Source organism: Macaca thibetana, chromosome X (genome assembly GCF_024542745.1).
Source record: "Macaca thibetana thibetana isolate TM-01 chromosome X, ASM2454274v1, whole genome shotgun sequence".
NCBI classification, from domain to species: Eukaryota; Metazoa; Chordata; class Mammalia; order Primates; family Cercopithecidae; genus Macaca; species Macaca thibetana.
The window spans coordinates 56,372,834-56,390,615 of record NC_065598.1 but is presented as its reverse complement, the minus strand read 5'-3'; the positions used below and the strand labels follow the sequence as shown (position 1 = coordinate 56,390,615).

Genomic DNA, 17,782 nt, shown 5'->3' with positions numbered 1-17,782 from the left:
CTTTTCTTGGATTTGACCTTCCTCTCTTTTCTTGTATTTTTCACTGAAATAAATGAACAAATAGACATAAATAAATGAAAAAATGTAGGAAGAAGGTCATATTTCAACACCAATTTTAGTAAAGCTTTATATATATGGAGTTCTTATAAAATATTTACTTAAATTTCACAATTTACTACATGTAGTCATATAGATTTAACACAGCACTTAGAGACAAACTTTATTGGGGCCTTAATGGATTTATAGGAATATAAAGTTATACAACAAGAACTGGATGTCACCAAAAGAGCGCACTGGTTGGCTGCTGCAGGACCATCTCACAGGCATTATTTGCTTTGGTAAGTTCACCATGATCCAGGCCATGGCCTTAAATCGCAGAGGTCTTACAACCCGATCTTGCCCATGTCTTATAATTCATCGAAATTCAGGAAGTGAAATCATGCTTGTTCATAAGACTGAAAGATACAGAAAGAGAACAAAAGTTTATTGACTTATAATGAGAAATTCCATGATCATACAGGTCAGATATGTCTGTCGAGCAGAAAACACCCCACTTTCCCTATTAAGCAGGTTAAAGAGAATGCAAAATTATTCGATGAGTGCTTAATAAATATTAAATCAAAGGCATACAATGCTGATAACCTGCATCTTGTTGGTATCTAATGTATTTGAATGCAAAATAATTTATGTGTTAGGTGGACTGGATGTTTCTATTATCCTAGGCATATTTCTCCCCCAAAAAGTACAGGGATGTCTACTGCTGTTACTCGTGTTTTATTAGGCTTCCAAAACTGATCAGTCAGGCTTATTGTTCCCTCATAGCCCCTTGACAAACTGCTATATTCCTTGGAAATTTTATATTTATTTATTTACACAAATAATACATGAATAAATACATGAATAAAATCTAACTGTATATAATTCAAACAACATAGACAGAATTCTTCTTACTGCTGAACTTTTACCATTCCTCAGTCTTTCTCCTATTTCCATAAGAAAACATAGGTATCACTTCTTTCTAGACCTTTTTATTTCTATTTAAATGTACACACACATAGTATTTATAATTATATAATAATTTAGATTTGGAGTTTATAATATAAATTAGATCATCCTAGCATGCACTTCTGCAATTTGTTTTTATTTTTATAAATGTCTTAATAAATTTTTAATATAAAAATAGATCAGTCTCAATATTTCAATGGTTTCAAAATATTGCATTGTATTACAGTATAATTTTAAAATCATTCTGTTGAAAGATATTTAATATGATTGCAACATTTTTATTACAAACAATAAAGCCAATTTGTTCATCTGTAGAATTATTTCCATATATTCTACAAATAAAACACAAGTCAAAACTTACAAACATTAAAATTATGATACAGATAAAATACTTTAGAAATGTATAATTTTATAGAGTATAGATATTTAACCAAATCCTTTCTAAAACTGAGAATTCTGGAGACTTTCGATTGTGGCAAATATGATGACCTAATATTAAAGTCAACTATATTTATTATTATTATTGGCCATATATTTTTTGTCTTCTATGAATTGCCTGTTCTTTGACTATATTTCTATCAGGCTTTGTTTCTGTATTAACATAAAAAAGTGTATTATATATTCTAAGAATTAATGACATCCATTAACTGTCTTTTAAATGGAACCATACTGTATATAGTCTTTAAGTTTACTTATGATGTTTTTCTTCATATAAAATTTGCATGTTTTATAAAAGAAAATTGTATTTAGAAATATAATACAAAGGCATTAAAATGAGGAAAGCAATATAAAATGTATAAAAGAGAAAATTAACAATTTCTTCCAGAAAAACAATTCTAAATCTGTGGAAGTTAAAAGATGTTAAAAGTATGGAATAAATGCCTAATAATTTTTTCCATAACCAATCAAAGACATATATACTTACCAACATGTAACTCTTTCTGTGTGTTGTTACACAAAATAAGTTTGTATTATACACATTACTCCAGACATGTTTTATTTATTTAATAATATCTCATAGTAACCACATAAACTTAAATATTTTTAAAATATCTGCACAAAATTCCACCAGATGGGTCCACCAAAACATAGTATTTCTCAAAATGAACAGAACTGAGACAGTTTCCAATTGTTTTCACAACTATGCAAATATATTCTCAGCTGGTATAATAAAAAAGTTAAACAATTTGTGGATTACTATTTCAAATGTTGTAGTAAACAATTTTTCAAACACCAATCATAACAGGAGCGTGTTGTCATACTTTAAATTTCTACAAAAGATAAAGAAAATATGGCATATGTTTGATTTATTGTACCTTAATAGAATTATAAAAGTGAACAATTTTTTAAGAACTTAGTAATCCAAAATTTCTTAGTCATGATTATCTCCTCATTTTGATGCAGAAAAATAAAATTTCATTTAAATGAATCTCTATAAAGGGTCATTGTATATGAATGATTTTAATAATCTTTGCAACATAGGTTTAAATCTCTTTACCAGATGCTATACTGTGTTTTGGTTTAAAATTAAGTGTTTTTAGCATTTTTATTAAAATATTTTCATTATCAAAGCATAATTTATTGATGATTTTCAAACTTTCCTGATTTCTCAGAAAGATCTATTTAAGCCAAGTCATATAATCTATAAAATCATGAATTTATATTAAAATGAGTTGATTTATCACTACTTTAAGAATAAATTTCTCAATGTAGTAAAAATTGTGTATAAGATAAGACAGAAATATAAAAAGTATTATAGAATGAGGTAAAGGTTAAATATATATTACAAAAATATATTCTCTATTAGCTATTAATGACACATAAAATATGACATTTCTTACTATCACATTTGATCAAATTAAAAAAAAAGAAATACCCCAAAATATGATCAAGAGTCTAAGGTGAACAGCAAAAGAAAAGATGTGGTTCGTCACTTGCAGTGGTTCACGCCTGCAATCCCAGCACTTTGGGAGGCCGAGGTGAGCAGATCACGAGGTGAAGAGATGGAGGCCATCCTGGCCAACATGGTGAAGCCCCATCTCTACTAAAAGTACAAAAAAATCAGCTGGACATGGTGGCATGCACCTGTAGTCCCAGCTACTCAGGAGCCTGACACAGGAGAATCGGTTGAACCTGGGAGATGGAGGTTGCAGTGAGTCGAGGTCACACCACTGCACTCCAGCCTGGGCAATAGAGTGAGACTCCTTCTCAAAATAATAATAATAATAATAATAATGTGGTTCATAACTTGGGTCACTTAAACAATAAGCAAAAGAAAATTAAAACATACAATGCAAAAGAGAAATGATCTTTCCAAAATAAAAACTTAATAATCCCTCATTGATACATAATCAACTTTAATAAAACTAAGTTCCTTAAATGCCCTGAAAAGCCATGAAAAAAAAGTTAGAGTAAAATAAATGGAGAAAAATATTTCATATAACACTCAATAAAGCCATTCAGTAACCACTAAAAAACAACTCAATAAAAAAAGACTCAAAAACCACGAAATTAAAGAAGATAAAATATCACTATGAATCCACCACTGGGAAGAAAAATTCATCACCTAAAATGACTACCTTTGGTCCAGAAAAAATGATAGAAAGAAAATACAAAAATCGATTACAATCTGAAAGTACTAAATAAAATAGTAAAAGAAGAAATTGAAAAACACGAAAGAAAAAAAACTGAAACTGATACCAATTATGTTAAGATCAATGTAAAGCAGTGAACGTAAAAAAAGAAAAACAAAAAAGAAAGACGAAAGAATCAGACTGAGAAGAAGCAATGACAATGAACAGGAGTGGCAAAGAGACACCAGCGACATCCCCACGAGAAAACACACAACCAAGAAGCTTTGTGACAATGGGATCCTTTCTGAGTGTAAGTTTTTAAGCAGTTTGACCAAGGAAGTTCCAGTTTCACACCCACTGCTGGGGCCTATCTGATAACAGACTTCCTGCATTCATTCTCAAAGGAAGGCCCAAGTTACCCCATCAATGGCATGATGACCCAGTCTTGGAGACAGAAAAGCATGCCCATCGCAAGTGGTGATTCGGAGCCTGTATGGGAGAGTTTGTGGGCAGTCTTATGCCAGTGGTGGTGTGTTTACGTGCATGTCTGTGTGGGGGAACACTTGGGCCGACACCCTTGTGCCCCGTGTGAGGTTTCTTGTGTCTCTGCTTGTGTGTTTGTGGTTACGTTTCGGGGTGTGGAGTCCCTTCAGAGTGCGTGTGTGTGTGTCTCTGTCTGTGGTCTGTGGGCGTCTGCCTGTATGAGTGAGAGTGGGCAAATGGGCACGTGGCAGAGACAGCCTGCCTGTACACACTGAAATGTGAATCGTTGTTGTGTTCACATGGCTGGACTGGAAAGAAAGGCAACAGGACACAACTTGCCAAGGCTCCCACTGGCTCAGGATTGGACATTTACAGAGTCCACAAGGAGAATGGGGACAAACAACGAGCCAAGAGGTACTGGAAAATTCATGAATTCACGATGATATTGAACTTAAAAGTAACACCTGGGTGGCTCTCTCTTTCTCTCTTTTTTTTTTTTTTTTAATACTTTAAGTTCTAGGGTACATGTGCACAACGTGTAGATTTGTTACATATGTATACATGTGCCATGTTGGTGTGCTGCACCCGTTAACTCGTCATTTACATTAGGTATATCTCCTAATGCTATCCCTCCCCCCCTACCCCTACCCCACAACAGGCCTCGGTGTGTGATGTTCCCCACCCTGTGTCCAACTGTTCTCATTGTTCACCAGAGAAACTGAACTGGTGACTTTCATCTCTGCTCCTTTAAGAATGAAAGGGAAGCCTCCCTCCAGGCCTGGTGCTGCAAGGGGACACTCCCATCACCAATGAGCGGAAGAAGCAGCAGTCTGGATAGAACATTTGTCCCGCAGAGAGCTGAAAGTGAAAGGAAAAAGGAAGAAGAAGAACAAAGAAATAGAAGGAGAAAAAGAACAAGTGGCAGCTTCATGCCACCACAGCTGTCCTGAAGGATCTAGTTCAGGGGTGTATCACTGCATGATGACATACACAACAAGTGGCAAAGAAACACGAGTGACATCCAGGTGAAAAGACACACCACTGAAAAGCTTCTCATCGATGGGGTCCTTTCTGAGTGGGATCAAGGGCTCTGATCCACAAGTAGGCCTGCAGGAGCAAAAGAGAACAAAGGTGCAGGCAAAATCTTGCCCTTTGAATGTCATCAGCACACTTCAAGTGGCCACCAAGTCCCTAGTACACAAGCCAAGGTAGGGAAGGACCCTGGAAATGGGAGGAGAGATGAAAAGGGGGAGAAACCAGACCCCCCAAAAAAGAGGTAATCAGCCACCTATGGCAAATAGGGAGAGAGGGCAGAAAGAGGAGGGAGATTCTGATTATGCACTTCAGGGGTCAGACAGGGTCCATCTAATTTTCTTAGGAAAAGTAAGCAAGTTCTCCCTGGTGATGTGTCCGTGCCCATTCAACCCTCCGCAAACCACAAGTGGACTAAAAGTAAAGACAGTGAAGATAAAAAAAAAAGTGGGAGGCTGGCAAGATGGCGGAATAGGAACAGCTCCAGTCTGCAGCTCCCAGCGAGATCAACGCAGAAGATAGGTGATTTCTGCATTTCAAACTGAGGTACCAGCTTCATCTCACTGGGACTGGTTGGACTGTGGGTGCAGCCTAAGGAGGGTGAGCCAAAGCAGGGTGGGGGTGTCACCTCACCAGGGAAGTGCAAGGCATCAGGGAATTCCCTCTTCTAGCCAAGGGAAGCCATTAGGGACTGTACCATGCACTCCAGCCCAGATACTGCACTTTTCCCATGGTCTTCACAACCCGCAGACCAGGAGATACACTCCGGTACCCATGCCACCAGGACCCTGGGTTTCCAGCACAAAACTGGATGGCCATTTGGGCAGACACCAAGCTAGCCACAGAAGTGGTTTTTTTTTTTTTTTTTTTTCCATACCCCAGTGGCACCCAGAAGTCCAGTCAGACAAAACCATTCACTCCCCTGGAAAGGAGGCTGAAGCCAGGGGGCCAACTGGTCTGGCTCGGCGGGTCCCAACCCCATGGAACCCAGCAAGCTAAGATCTACTGGCTTGAAATTCTCGCTGCTAGCACACCAGTCTGAGTTTGACTTGGGATGCTGGAGCTTGGTGGGGGGAGGGGCATCTGCCATTGCTGAGGCTTAAGTAGGCGGTTTTACCCTCACAGTGTAAACAAAGCTGCCAGGAAGTTTGAACTGGGTGGAGCCCACCGCAGCTCAGCAAGGCCACTGCGGCCAACCTGCCTCTCCAGATTCCCTCCTCTCTGCACAGGGCATCTCTGAAAGAAAGGCAGCAGCCACAGTCAGGGACTTATAAATAAAACCCCACCTCCTTGGGACAGAGCACCTGGGGGAAGGGGCAGTTGGGGGTGCAGCTTCAGCAGACGTAAACATCCCTGCCTGGTACTTCTGACTAGAGCAGCAGATCTCCCACCACAACATTCAAGCTCTGATAATGGACAGACTGGCTCCTCAAGTGAGTCCCTGACACTCGTGTATCCTGACTGGGAGACACCTCCCAGCAGGGGCCGACAGATACCTCATACAGAAGAGCTCTGGCTGGCATCTGGCAGGTGTCCTTTTGGGACAAAGGTTCCAGAGGAAAGAACAGGCAGCAATCTTTGCTGGTCTGCAGCCTCCACTAGTGATACCCAGGCAAACAGGGTCTGGAGTGGACCTCCAGAAAATTCCAGCAGACCTGCAGCAGAGGGGCCAGATTGTTAGAAGAGAAACTAACAAACATAAAGGAATAGTATCAACATCAACAAAAAGGACATTCAATCAGAGACCTCAGCTGATGGTCACCAACTTCAAAGACCAAAGGTAGATAAATCCATGAGGACGGGGAGAAACCAGCACAAAAATGCTGAAAATTCCAAAAACCAGAACATTTCTTCTCCAAAGAATCACAACTCCTCGCCAGCAAAGGAACAAAACTGAGAATGATTTGGAAAAATTAGCAGAAGTAGGCTTGAAAAGGTGAGTAAGGCCGGGCACAGTGGCTCAAGCCTGTAATCCCAGCACTTTGGGAGGCCGAGACGGGTGGATCACGAGGTCAGGAGATCGAGACCATCCTGGCTAACACGGTGAAACCCCGTCTCTACTAAAAAATACAAAAAACTAGCCGGGTGAGGTGGCAGGAGCCTGTAGTCCCAGCTATCCGGGAGGCTGAGGCAGGAGAATGGCGTAAACCCGGGAGGCAGAGCTTGCAGTGAGCTGAGATCTGGTCACTGCACTCCAGCCTGGGCGACAGAGTGAGACTCCATCTCAAAAAAAAAAAAAAAAAGAAAAGAAAAGGTGAGTACTAACAAACTCCTCCAAGCTAAAGGAACATGTTCTAACCCAATGCAAGGAAGTTAGTTTAGATGAAAAAAGATTACATGAATTGCTAACTAGAATAACCAGTTTAGAGAGGAAGATAAAGGACCTAATGGCACTGAAAAACACAGCACGAGAACTTTGTGAAGCATACACAGGTATAAATAGCTGAATCAATCAAGCAGAAGAAAGGATATCACAGATTGAAGATCAACTCAATGAAATAAAGCAAGAAGACAAAATTAGAGAAAAAAGAGACCAAAGAAATGAGCAAAGCCTCCAAGAAATATGGGACTATGTGAAAAGACCAAAACTTCATTTGATTTGTGCACCTGAAAGTGACGGGGAGAATGGAACCAAGTTGGAAAAGATTCTTCACGATATTACCCAGGAGAACTTCCCCAACCTAACAAGGCAGGTGAACATTCATATTCAGAAAATACAGAAAACACCAAAAAGATACTCCTTGAGAAGAGCAACCCCAAGACACATAATCATCAGATTCACCAAGGTTGAAATGAAGGAAAAAATATTAAGGGCAGACAGAGAGAAAGGTTGGGTTAGCCACAAAGGGAAGACAATCAGAATAATAGCAGATCTCTCGGGAGAAATCCTACAAGCCAGAAAAGAGTGGGGCCAATATTCAACTTTCTTAAAGAAAAGAATTTTCAACCCAAAATTTCATATTCAGCCAAACTAAGTTTCATAAGCAAAGGAGAAATAAAATCCTTTACAGACAAGCAAATGCTGAGAGATTTTGTCACCACCAGGCCTGCCTTACAAGAGCTCCTGAAGGAAGCACGAAACATGGAAAGGATCAACCAGTACCAGCCACTGCAAAACAATGTTAAATTGTAAAGACTATCAACATGCTGAAGAAACTGCATCAATTAACAGGCAAAATAACCAGCTAGCATCATAATGACAGGATTAAATGCACACACAATAATATTAACCTTAAATGAAAACGGGCTAAATGCCCCAAAGAAAAGACACAGACTGGCAAATTGGATAAAGAGTCAGGACCCATTGCTGTGCTGTATTCAGGAGACCCATCCCATGTGCAAAGACACACATAGGCTCAACATAAAGGGATGGAGGAATATTTATGAAGCAAATGGAAAGCAAAATAAAGCAGGGAAAAAAAGCAAAAAAAAAAAGCAATCCTAGTCTCTGATAAGACAGAGTTTACATGAGCAAAGATCAAAAGAGACAAAGAAGGACATTACATAATGGTAAAGAAATCAATGCAACAAGAAGAGCTAACTATACTAAATATATGTGCACCCAATACAGGAGCACCAAGATTCATAAAGCAAGTTCTTAGAGACCTACAAAGAGACTTACACTCCCACACAAAAATAGTGGGAGACTTTAACACCCCACTGTCAGTATCAGACAGATCAATGAGAAAGAAAATTTACAAGGATATCCAGGACTTGAACTCAGCTCTGGACCAAGTGAACTTAATAGACATCTACAGAACTCTCCACCTCAAATCAATGGAATATACATTCTTCTCAGCAGCACATTGCACTTATTCTAAAACTGACCACACAGTTGGAAGTAAAACACTCCTCAGCAAATGCAAAACGGAAACTATAACAAACAGTCTCAAAGACCACAGTGAATTAAATTATAACTCAGGATTAAGAAACTCACTCAAAACTGTACAACTACATGAAAACAGAACAATCTGCATCTGAATAACTACTTGGTAAATAATGAAATGAAAGCAGAAATAAAGATGTTCTTTGAACGAATGAAAGCAAAGACACAACGTACCAGAATCTCAGGGACACGTTTAAAGCAGTGTGTAGAGGGAAATTTATAGCACTAAATGCCCACAAGAGAAAGCAGGAGAGATCTAAAATCAACACCATAACATCACATTTAAAAGAAACAGAGAAGCAGAAGCAAACAAATTCAAAATCTAGCAGAAGGCAAGAAATAACTAGGATCAGATCAGAACTGAAGAATACAGAGACAGGAAAAACCCGTCAAAAAATAATCAATGCATCCAAGAGCCGGTTTTTTGAAAAGATCAGAAAAATAGATAGACTGCTAGCCAGCCTAATGAAGAAAAGAGAGAAGAATCAAATAGATGCAATAAAAAAATGATAAAGGGGATATCACCACTGATCCCACAGAAATACAAACTACCATCAGAGAATACAGACACCCTGCCCGACTCCCTTCTGCTAGAAGGTTCAACAATCTATGGACACCTGTTGGACCTGGCTGCTTTGATCCAAGCTTTTGTCTCTTCCCCAAGAAAGAGTGTGCTGCCTATTGACAAGTGTGCTGCGCACAAGCAGGCAGCCTGGTCTCCTTATGAGGCTTGTGCAAATTCAGAGAAGCAATCAGCAGTGGCCCACAAGCAGCCCACGCACTCACACACCCCTTCCACTGTACCTTCACACTGCCCCCAGTGTGACCTATCCCCACCATACCACAGTCCCAAGGGTGGGATTTCTTGAGGATAGGCTCCTCTAATTCACTGGGACCACTGCCCGAGAATCCAGAGGGAAGGAGGGAGGCAGAGAGCCTTTTGATTGTTGCGGGTTTCCCCAAAGAGACCAGGTAGGTGGGGAGTCCTGCTGTAGGTGAGGTGAGTGCTCCTTGGCCGGTTTCTTTGTTTCTTTTCTTTTTGTTTTATTTTATTTGATTGTTGTTTGTTTTGTTTTGTTGGAAGCAAAAGGGGAAAGAGAAAGGCAAGGGAAATAAGTGACTGCCATTTCTGGAGCCACACTGCCATCCAGAGGCAGTTGTTTCTGAACACGACAGGCTGCAGGAACACTTGCCTTCTGACAGGCACAGACTTCAGCGAGAATATGTCGGGTTGGGTGGACTCTGACTAAGCCAGGGTTTCCCCCTTCGTGGTTCCCAGCCCTTGAAGGAAGTCTGCCTGCCATTTGGACCCCATGGAGAAGCAGCTAATCTAGAGGCCCAGGGACAGAGCAGCCAGGCAGCCCCAAGACCAGTCAGCTCAGGCGGCGGAGGTGCCCCGGCAGCCATCTTGAGGTGGGCTTAAGGGAAGCCACTGACTAGTGACGGCTGAGACTGGGGTCGCTTACACGGGTCTCTTTTGTGGGGAGTTCTGGGGTGCTCTTGCCTGGAATCACGCTGGGGCCAGAGGTCCCCTGTCCTCCCAGTGAACCAAGGAGCTTTGGGGTGCTGTGCGCGGGACGACTCCTGCCCGGCAATTCCTGGAGATGGACAGGGGAACCCATGGAGGGCCGCCCCTTCCTGCCCTTTTTTCGGAGAGGGCTGTGGAGCCCGGGCGCCATCCTGGTAATGAGAAAAGGCAAAGGGCCAGCCAGGAGTTCCTCTCTCGTCCGGCTTCAGCCTGGGGGCCCCACGCCGCCACCATCTCTTTCGTGCTCCCGGGATTTCTCCAGCACTAGTGCCCAGCTGCCTCCAGTTTCCAGAAACAGATTCCGCTCGATGGCAGTATGGCTCTACAAACACGAACTACAAGCTTAACTCTGCCCCTGCAGTCCGACAGCCTCCACCCTTTCCAATGTGAAAAAAGAAAAGGGAAAGAGAAACAAAAAAAGACAAGGAGGACAAAAGGGAACCAGCCACCTGGTCTCAGGTTGACCACCAAACTTAAGGGACCCTATGACCTAGGACCAGTAGGCCCGAGACACTGCGGGAATCCTCTTTATGCAGCCAGCCTTTGCTTTTCCTTTGGCGCTCTCCAGGTTTCATGGCTCATGCTCATGCAAAAAAATAGAAGACAAATGATACGTAATCATGGCCACTGGGAAACCACAGGAAGACTGGGATCATGGGGCTGCCGCCCCAGGACAAGGTGCTGGTCACCCAGTTGAATTAACCAAGGTTTTGCTGCAGGACTGGTGGCTCTCCCAGGGCCAGGAGCTCCAGGTAGAGTTTACCACCTTGGGCTGGCACATGGAGGTCACCAAAACCGGCGAATGACTCAACAGGCAGTCACAAGGCATGTGGCAGGAGTCTCCTTCGGAGGGGATACTCAGCAACTGACTCAAGTTGGACTCTGTGCAGGCTGCCCTGGCTTTCACACGGGGTGTGAGGGGGAATGGGGTGACAGGAGGGTGGTTTAGGGGAGCTGGTGAAGGCCACCATGCAACACAGATTCCCATGGCATCACAGAGGGCCAAGGGTCCCAAGGGGACTCTCTGCCTCTACCCAAAGTGTGGTCCCTTTTTAAACAGGTTGACCCAGGAGGCTCCAGTTTCACACTGGCTGCTGGGGCTTATCTGATAACAGACTTCCGCATTCATTCGCAGGAGAAGGCCCTAGTTGCCCAATCAACAGTATAGTGACCCAGGCCTGGAGCCACGAATCCTCACCCATAACCCATTGCCTGTGGCCGACAGACAGCCTTTATGGGAGAGTTCGTGGGCAGTCTCGTGCCTGTGGCGACGCATGTGTGTGTGCATCTGTGTGGGAGAATGCTTGGGCCCATGACCCTGTGCCTGTGTGAGGATTTGTGTGTGTGTGTGTGCATGTGTGTCTATGAGTTTGTGCGTGTGTGTGTGCATGTGTTAGTGTATGTGTTTGTGTCTGTGTATCTCCCTGTGCATGTGTGTTTGTGATTATATTTGTGGTTGTTGGGGGGTTCCCTTTGAGCGCCTGTGATTGTGTCTGTGTCTGTTGTCTCTGGGTACCTGCCTGTGTGAGTGAGAGTGGGCAAATGGGCACGTGGGAGAGACAGCCTGCCTGTACACACTGAAATCTGGATCGTTGTGTTCACATGGCTGGATTGAAAGAAAAGGCAAAGGGGGACAACATGCTGAGGCTTCTACTGGCTCAGGATTACACCTTTAGAGCATCCACAAAGAGAATAGGAAAGAACGGTGAGCCACGAAGAACAGGTTAAGGAGTGGGTTCATGGTGACATTTCATGAAAAGTAACACATGGGCATCTTTGTGGAGCACCAGAGGGACTGAACTGGTGGCCTTCATCTCTGCTCCTTTAAGAACAAAAGTGAGGCCTTTCTCACTTTCATTCTGCAAAGGGGCATCCTGCATCACCAGGAGCAGAGGAAGAAGCAGTCTCAGCGTAATGCTTGACCCGCCAAGAGCCAAAAGTAAAAGGAAAAAGAGAATAAGAAGAAAGAGGAGAAAAATGAGAAGGAGAAGGAGAAAGAGAAGAAGGAGAAGAAAAAGACAAAGAAAAAAGAGGAGGAAGAGGAAGAAGAACCAGAAAGACAACAAGAACAAGAAGTGGCAGCTTCATGCCACAGGAGCTGTCCTGAAGGATCTAGTTCAGGGGTGTCTCACTGCATGGTGACATACACAACAAGTGGCAAGGAGAAACCAGTGATGTCCCGGTGAAATGACAGAACACCAAGAAACTTCTTGTTGATGGGTTCTCTTCCGAGTGGTATCAAGGGCTTTGATCTACAAGTAGGCTTAGAGAAGCTACAGAGGACAGAGGTGCAGGCTGAGCCAAGCCCTCCAGATGTCATCGCACTGCAAGGGGCCACGAGCTTCTAGTCTACAAGGCCTAGGCAGGGAAGTACCCCAGAAATGGGTGGGAGGAGAGATGAAAAACGGGGAGGAAATGGATACCAGAGAAAGGAGGTAATGAGCCACGTATGGCAATACTGAGAGAAGGAAGATAGGGGAGGAGGATGCTACTTACACCCCCAGGGATCAGCCAGGGTCCTTCTGATTTCCTTAGGAAAAGGCTTACTCTCCCTAAGGGCATTCCTGTGCCCACCCGACCCTGATTTTGCAGGCTGATCCTGACCTCCCCAAACCAGAAATTGATGAAAAGCAAAGACAGTGAAGAAGAAAAAAGTGAAGGAAGAAAAACTACAAAAGTACACAAAGAATCAGGGTACGCAATGAGGATGAGAGTGAACAGAAATGCTGGGTGTCCCAGGTGGAAAGGTGGCTGCCCAAATGGCCTTTTGTGCCATCATACAAGAAGAGTCACCTGCCAGAAAAAAGCATCAGACCCCTGGGCCAGGGTTTGTACTGGGTCCACACAGAAGCCAGTGGAGTCAACAGACTGCCCTGCTCCCCACTGCCTCCACCCCCACACCATCCCACACATTCCACCAGCAAATATTGGGAAGCCAGACAGAAAGGGAGAACAAAAATGAACAAGAGAAAACTGGGAATCTGAAGAACCCTGCCCATTGAGAGTTACCTAGATGTGGGGAGCTGAGTGTGAATGGAGATGCCTAGGCAGACACCTTTTAGTGAGTACTGGGGATACAAGTATGTGCGTGAGAACATATAGAAGCACAGATGAAGACAGGAAAAAAGTTAGATGGGATGGGAGTTAAATGTTAAAAATGAGGACTTCTGACACTCAGAGTCACCTTGCCACCTCTAAGGACATGGTCCAGATCTTCCTGCATTCTTTTCTTCCTATGTTTTCCCTAGGCAGGCACCGGTCTCCTTCTGAGGAGGCCTGTGCAGATTCATAGAAGAATCTGCAGTGGCCCACACACAGGCCTAAACACCCACACACCCCTCCCACCGTACCCGCTCACACTGCCCCCAGTGCTACAAATCCACAGCAAAAGTGGCTCCTCTGGATTACTGGGACCCCCTGCCCAGAGAAGAATCCAGAAGGTAGGAGAGAGGCAGAGATCACTCCTACTGTTACAAGTTTCCCCAAAGTAACCACATAGGTGGGGAGCCCTGCTGAAGATAAGGTGGGTGCTCCTAGGGCAGTTTCTTTGTTTCTTTGTTTTTTGGTGTTTGTTTTGTTTGGTTGGCAGCAAAAGGAAGGAAAGAAAGGCAAAGTGGAGGAAGGAAAAGGGGTGATTGACATTTATGGAGCCACAGTGCCATCCAGCGGAAGGTGTTTCTTAACATGACAACAGGTTGCAAGTACACTTGCCTTCTTCCAGGCACAGATATCAGTGTGGATGTGCTGGGCTGGGTAGACTAGGCCCAAGCCAGGGTTTTCCCCACCGGGGTTCAGAGCCCTTAAAGAAGTGTACCTGCTATTGGAACTCTGTGAAGAAGCAGCTAATCTAGAGGCCCGGGGACAGAACAGTCTGGCAGCCCCAAGACCAGTCAGCCCAGTGGGCGGAGTTTCCCCATCTTGAAATGGGTTTTAAGAAAAACCACTGTTCACTGATGGCTGAGACTGGGGCCATTTACTCTGGTCTCTTTTGTGGAGGGTTCAGGGGTGCCCTTGGCTGGGACCACGCAGGGGCAAGAGGCACCCTATCCTCCCTGGGAACAAAGAAGTTTTGGGATGTTGGGGTGGGGCAACTCATGCCAAGTAGTCTCTGGGGGCTGCCAGGGGAACCCATGGTGGGCCGCCACTGCCTGTCCATTCTTACAAAGAGAGCTGTGGAGCCAGGGCTCTATCCTGGGAATGAGCATAGACCATGGGCCAGACAGGAGTTCTCTCAGTTTCAGACTTGGGGGCCCCACACCAACATCTGTCTGGCACTCCTGAACTTTCCTCAGCACATGAGATCAGGTGCCTCCCATTTCCAGAAACGATTTCCACTTGATGGCAGTATGGCTCCACAAATGCCAAGTACAATTGTAACCCTGCTCCTCCACTCTGAAGGCCTCTGTCTTTTCCAATGTGAGAAAAGCAAATATGAAGGAGAAAGAGAAAAAGACAGGGAGGAGAGGAAAGAACCAGCCACCTGGTCCCAGGTTGACCACCAAACTCACAGGTCCCAATGACCAAGGACCAGTAGGCTGGAGACCCTGAGGGAATCCTGTTTAGACAGACAGTCTTTGCCCTTCCTTTGGCCTTCTACAGGTTTCACGTCTCCTGCTCCTACAGAAAGTAAAAGACAAATGACACATAATCATGGGCACTGGGACACCACAAGAGACTTGGGATTAAAGGGCTGCTGTTCCAGGACAAGGGGCTGGTCACTCAGCTGGCTTACACAAGGTTTTACTGCAGAACTAGGGGTCCTCCCGAAGGCTGGAGCTCTAGGTAGAGTTTACCTCCTTGGACTGGCAGATGGAGGTCACCAGAATGGGCAGACTGTTCAACCAGGAGCCACAGGACCTGAGGCAGGCGCATCCCTTAGAGAGCACACTCAGCAACTCACACAAGTCTGACGCTGCACAGGCTGTCCTGGCTTTTACATAGTCAGGGGTGGGAGGATGGTGGCTTAGAGGGACTCAAAAAGGCCACCACGCACTACAGATTCCCATGACATCACAAAGGGCTAAGGCTCCCAACAGGACTCTCTGCCTCTACCTGAAAGGGGAGTCCGTTTTTAAGCAGGTTGACCCAGGACACTCCAGTTTCACATCCACTGCTGTGGCCTTTCTGATAAAAGAATGCCCACATTCATTTTCAGGAGAAAGCCAAGTTGCCCAATCAACGGCATGAGGACCCAGGCCTGAAGCCAGAAATGCTTGCCCATGGCCCATTGCTTGTCAGCGATTGAGAGCTTGTATGAGAGAGTGCATGCAGTCTCATGCTGTGGCTTTGTATGTTTGTTTAGCTCTAAGTGTGAGAATGCTTGAACCCGAACCCCTGTGCCCAAGTGAGGTTACCTGTTTATTTGTCTGTGTTGTGTATGTGCGACTTTGTGTGTCGGTGTGCCCGCATGTGTGTTTGTGTCTGCATCTGCGTGTATCTCCATGTGTGTATGGATTTGTGATTTCATTTCTGGTTGTGGGGTTTCTTGTGAGTGCGTGCATGTGTTCTGTGTCTGTGGTCTGTGGGTTCCTGCTTGTGTGAGTGAGAGTGGGCAAATTGGCATGTGGCACAGACAGGCTGACTGTACACACTGAAATACATATCGTTTTGTTCACCTGACTTGACTAGAAGGAAAGGCAATGGGGGAACAACATAACGAATTGCTGAGGCTCCTACTGACTCAGGATTACACATTTAGAGAGTCCACAAGGAGAACAGGAAAGAACGGTGGGCGATAAGGTACTAGGTACAGGGTGTGTTTGCCATGACATTTCACTTAAAAGTAACACGAGGGCAGCTTTTTGGTGGAAAAGAAGGACTGAACTGGTGACCTTAATCGCTGTTCTTTTAGGAAGAAAAGTGAAGCCTTTCTTGAGGCCTAGAGCTGAAGAGGGACATCCCCCATCACGAAGGAGAAGAAGCAATCTGCTAGAACACTTGCAAGCAGAAATCCGAAAGTGAAAAAAAAATTTAAAAAAAAGAAAAGAAAAGAAAAGAAAGAAAGAAGAACAAGTAGTAGAAGAAAAAGAAAAGTAGAAAAAAGATGTAGAAGGAGAAATAGAAAAGAAGAAGGAGAGAAAGAAAAAGAAGGAGAAAAAGAAAAGAAGAAGGAGAAAAAGAAAAGAAAAAGGAGAAAAAGAAAAGAAGAAGGAGGAGGAAGAGAAGGAGGAGGAGGGGGGGAGGAGGAAAAGGAAAGAAGAAAGAGAGAAGAAGAGGAAGAGGAAGAAGAAGGAGAAGGAGGAGAAGGAGGGGAAGGGGAAGGAAAAGGGGAAGAAAGAAGAAGGAGGAGGAGGAGAGGAGAAAGAATAAAGAAGAGGAGCAGGAGTAAGAAGAGAAGAAGAACCAGAAGGAGAAAAATAATAGAAAGTGGGAGGTCCATGCCACTGTATCTCTCCTGAAGGATCTAGTTCAGGGGGCCTGAATGTGTGAAGACGTACACAACGAGTGTCAGGGAGCCACCGGTCACATCCCACTTAAAGGACACACAACCGAGAAGCTTCTTGTCAATGGGATCTTTCCTGAATGTGATCAAAAGCTTTGATCCACAAATAGGCCTGCAGGAGCTACAGAGGACACAGGTGCAGGCTGAACAGTGCCCTGAGGATGTCATCAGCAGATTGCAAGGAACCACTGAGCCCCAAGCCTACAAGGCCAAGGCGGGGAAGGACCCCCCAAAAGAGAGGAAGATGAAAAACGGGGAGGAAATGTACATCAGGGAAAAGAGATAATCGGCCACAAATAGCAATATGGAGAGAGGGCAGAAAGGGGAAGCAAATGTCAATCACTCCTTGCAGGGATCAGCTGGGGTCCTTCTAATTTCCTTAGGAAAAATAAGTCTGTTTTCCCTAAGGGTGTTCCCTAGCCCAGTCGACCCTGACTTCCAGGCTGATCGTGACCTCCCCAAACAAAAGTGGATGAAAAGTAAAGAGAGTAACGAAAAACAAAGTGAAGGGAGAAAACCTCCAAAAGTACACAAAGAATCAGAGTGAGCAATGAGGTTGAGAGTGAACTGGAATGCAGTGTGCCTCAGGTGGACAGCTGGCAGCCCAAGTGGCCTCCTGTGGGCTCACAGAGGGGGCCATCAGCCAGGAGAAAGAGTCAGTCCCATAAGCCCAGATCTCCACCGCGTCCGCACAGAGGCCTGTTAGGCCAGGGGGCTGCCCTGGTCCCCGCTGCCCACACCCCAACCCCATCCTGAACATTATGCCAGCAAATACTGGGAAGTCAGACAGAAAGGGACAAGAAAGATGAAGAGGGAACCGGAAACCTGAAAAA

The 17,782-nt window shown here is 44.3% G+C and overlaps 1 protein-coding gene across 2 annotated transcripts in view; it reads right to left on the bottom strand.

Annotated features, from left to right (window-relative positions):
• Window positions 1-207: 207 nt before the first annotated feature.
• Window positions 208-17,782, bottom strand: part of NBDY (negative regulator of P-body association) — a 106,150-nt gene continuing 88,575 nt past the window's right edge. For both annotated transcript variants that reach the window (XR_007722710.1, XM_050777130.1), the window contains one exon: window positions 208-455. The gene's annotated coding sequence lies outside the window, so the exon portion shown is untranslated. The remainder of the gene's footprint in view (window positions 456-17,782) is intronic.